This window comes from Malurus melanocephalus, unplaced genomic scaffold (genome assembly GCF_030028575.1).
Source record: "Malurus melanocephalus ecotype Western Australia unplaced genomic scaffold, MMel_1.1 scaffold_500, whole genome shotgun sequence".
Classification (NCBI taxonomy): Eukaryota; Metazoa; Chordata; class Aves; order Passeriformes; family Maluridae; genus Malurus; species Malurus melanocephalus.
The window spans coordinates 162624-166689 of record NW_026623732.1 but is presented as its reverse complement, the minus strand read 5'-3'; positions in this window follow the sequence as shown (position 1 = coordinate 166689).

Here is a 4066-nt window from a genome sequence, read left to right as displayed (position 1 = left end):
CTCCATCCGCAGGTCCCCGCAACAAGACAAACAGGTTGAGTGAGGTGGGACTGTCCAGTGTCACGTTTCAGCACGAGCCATCCAGGTCAAGGTATCCTCACCGAGCACACAGGAGTGTAAAAGCTTTATCATCGTTTGTGTGCAGAAAAACCTGCCCACGATGTCCCCGGTGGGTGGGGAGGGCAGGGGGCTGCAGCGGTGGTGACTGGTCACTGGGTAACTGGTAAAGGTGCTGGGAGAGGTCTGAGATCCGTGAAAATTGTGGATTTATGGTACAGATCGGAGGGGGATGTTAAGCTGAAAGGTGCTGGGTGGCACCCAGGGCTCCCACCCTTCCTGCTGCTCCCACCCTTCCTTCTCAAGGAGCACCCCTGGCTGTCCCAAGCCTGCAGAGCACTTGGGGTGACGGGAAAGGCAGGAAAGGACAGAGGGAGGCCCTTGGTGGTGACAGGCTGCAATCACAGATATCCATGGGGTTTCTGGCTGTTCACACACCCTTCACAGAGGTTAGAAAAACCCGCGATTGGGAACAGTTCTTCCATCCCTGCTGAGCTGGGGAACATTAAGTAGGTGATAATAAGCGGTCCCTGAGTGGGAGGGCCTGCTCTCCTCTGGCAAGTGCTACTCCAGACAATTTATCATTCAAACAAAGAGGGGAAAAAGGGTTAAACACTGCCCGGCCTCCCCTGCCAGCGGTGGCTTTGGTTATCTGCAGCATGGCTGCAGGGTACACGGTGCCTGTACATGTTCGGGGATCAGGAGTTAAGTGTTTAAATGATAAGTGATATCTTAAAAACATAAGTTTAGCAATGAATCTTTACCGACAATACTATACTATTAGTTAATAGGCAGAATTAACTCACTGGCCTGGGGCCAAGCCCGTCACAGCCAGAGCCAGAACAGCTGAAGCTGCTTTTCACTTGGGTTTTGCTTTTACGGAATTTTCTGCTGCAGGGAGACTCCAATTTCTGTAAAAATATGCTTGCGTTTTCCTCCTCCCAACCTGCCCCTGGAAGCTTGAGGTTCCTTGGAGCCCAAGGGATTTGGCCAGGAGCTGGAAAGCTTCCCTCTTGCCTGCAGAGGTGTGACAGAGGGTGCCATTTCAGAACCAAGTTGCCAATTCAGAACCAAGGGTGCCAATTCCTTGCAGGGCATCTCTCAGTGGCCCAGGACCAGATCCCTGTCTGCTCTCAGTGGGACTTTACAGGCAGATTTGCTCTTGCTGCCATCATGGGACTCACTCCCCATTGCAAAGGCACCTCCCTCTCCCTCAGCTGGGGCATTGAGATTGACCAAGCAGCTCTCTTGGGACAAAGAAGCATTTTCTGAATCTTTCTGGTATTTCAGGCTCCTCAGGATCACCAAAAACTGAGCAAAAACTGCACTGAGCCTTCAGTCTGTGCCTGATGTCCCTGTRTCACCCCTTGCTGCTTTCCTTTGTGCTTCCCTTGATTCCCATGTGTCACCTGCTGACCTCTTCAACCTCACAGAGGGTGACAGAGAGCCACCTCCTCCAGATGTGATGAGCCAAGGGCTTCACATGCAAATGSAGCTTCTTCTTCCTGCACCAGGAACTGAAAATGCAGAGTCAAATGCATCACCATCAGACTCATTTAATGTCCCCTAGATACCATCTCTCCTGGCTCTGCTGGTCTGGGAACCATCCTTTGGTACAAACCAACACATGAGTGCAGCTGGAGGGGTGGCTGTCCCATTTTTGTGACCCCATCAAGGCTGGGTTTGAATGTCCTGTGCCAGGGCTGCCCAAGGSTAACTTGTGGGTGGCAAGGACCAGCAAAACCAGTCCAGCTCAGYTTATAACACGGCCATATCCAAACTGCCTGCTGGTGGCCATGCCCATGTTACAGTCCCACAGCCACTTGTCACCAGATGGCAGCAAGGAGAGCATCAGCTGGGGCATTGAGATTGATCAAGTAGCTCTCTTGGGCCAAAGAAGMATTTCCTGAATCTTTCTGGTATTTCAGGCTCCTCAGGATCACCAAAAACTGAGCAAAAACTGCACTGAGCCTCAAGTCTGTGCTGAGGGCAGCAGTGAGGATTGAGAACGCTCCCTGGTCCATGGCCATCCTCCACCAGAGCTGCTAAACCTGGTGCAGAGTGAATGGAAGGTGCAGGGAAGGACATTGGAGCAGGTCTGGGGTCACTTGTCATGGTGTGGTGCTTTGTGGTGGCACTTGCTGGGCTGCTCGGATCTTGTTGTGTGGTGACCAGAGGAACCTGTGGGCTTCGGGTCAGAAGGTGGATGCTGGTGATGCCACCTGCACTGGGAGCAGCCAGTTCCTGAGGGATGCCAGAAAGATGCAACAGTCACAGAAAGCCWTTCCTGGGAGCAGAGTGAAGATGTGAGGTGGGACTGGTGCTCACAGTTCATGACTGACCCTGAAGAACATCTTCAGGGCACAAACCAGACTCCAAGGAGCATGCAAGAACTTCAAAGTCAGTGCAGCAGCCAGACTAGCATAGTCCAAGGTCCATCTCCCATCAGTAACAGCCAAAGGGGGTGCTCAAAGGAGAAGAGAGGAGATCTCCAGTGACTGCTCCCTTGGGACAAAATTCCCATTGTGTCTGGCAGTGCAGTCCTGGAGAGCTTCAAGGAAATCCTGAGGGTCTGGGTAGGCACTGGCAAATGCACAGAGCTGCTGCTCTTGAGCTCCAGGCTCCCATTTTGGGGAACCGGCAGATCCTGGGGACATGCCTGTCTAGGGCACATGCAGGACACAACAACCCTGGGATCCAGGAGGATCGAAATGAGGAYTTGAGGAGTTTGGAAAAGGTGAGTGCTTTCAAACATCTGATGGGAAGTGCTGGGTGCTCCAGAGCAGCAAGGAATGAGGGGACCATTGCAGTGTCTGGGAGTGGGGAGCCTGGGACAGTGCTGAAATGGTGGGATACTGCTGGGGGTCCTTGGGCTTCTTGCCCTGGAAAGGAACACCTCTGGAGGAAGGAGCAGCAAGGCCACTGGCTGTCCTTGTCCTTCAGCCTCCTTCCTCGAGGCAAGAGTAATCCTGAAAGAAGCACTAAAGATGAGAGCTTCTCCACCCACAATGGAGCTGGACCAGGGTTCTTCAGGAATTGTGTGTTGAATGTGGGGTCAGCCTGGATGAGCAGCAACATCTGCAGTCCTTGGAAACTCCCAAAGCAGATCAGAGCCGACAGTTGGCCACACAGAGCTGAGAAGACCATTAGGCTCATGCGTGTGGCCAACACCATCATGGAGCMATGACCTCCTCTAACCACTCCTGTGGAATCATGTCCTGTGATGGGTCAAGGCAGGGAACCCAAAGTGCTCAAGCTGCTGATGCAACAAAGGGATAAGGAAGAGCAGAGTGGAGCCTAGACTGTTTTTCCATGTCTTTCCATGGTGAGTTGAGGGATGGGAATCCATCCTGGAAGCCCAGAGGGTCTATTGAACCCAGCATAGCTTGTGTAGAGATCCATGTGCAGGGTGTGACCTCCCTGGGAAGATCTTCCAGGACATGAGTGTTTCCTGCAGAATGCATCTGATCCTTCTGCCCAGCTAGCAGAAATTGGGGCACAGCTAAGGGGGATGAGCAGAGGGCACTGCTCAGTGCAACGTGGATGCTAAAGGGGTGAGGAGGAGATGCCAGGGTGGTGGCAGAGGGACCTCCTGGGGCAAAGAGTCCTGCTAGTCATACATTCACAGAAGGGAGTGTTGGGTTGGAAGGGACCTTAAAGACCATCCCTGCCACGTCCTGAAAAACGGTGGATCATGAGGTGCCCACAGGGCAGATTTGGTTTCCAGGCACTGGGGAAGTTGGGGCTGTTGAGTGCTGTGTTGCAGAATTGGRGCTGGGTCTCACCTTGCGCCTTCTGAGAAGATCCTGCTTGACCCCAGTGGTGTCAATGGGGCCTGCGACCAACTCACAACTGCTCCACGTGGGAAGTGGGGGGATTCCTGCTCTCTCCTCACTGGGGCCAGCTCCAGAGGGATAGGGGAGGAGAAGGGTGGGCTCGGAGCTTCCAACAACAAACCACGGATTTACCAATTCTTTGGATTTTTGTCTTTTTTTTTTTTTTTTTTTTT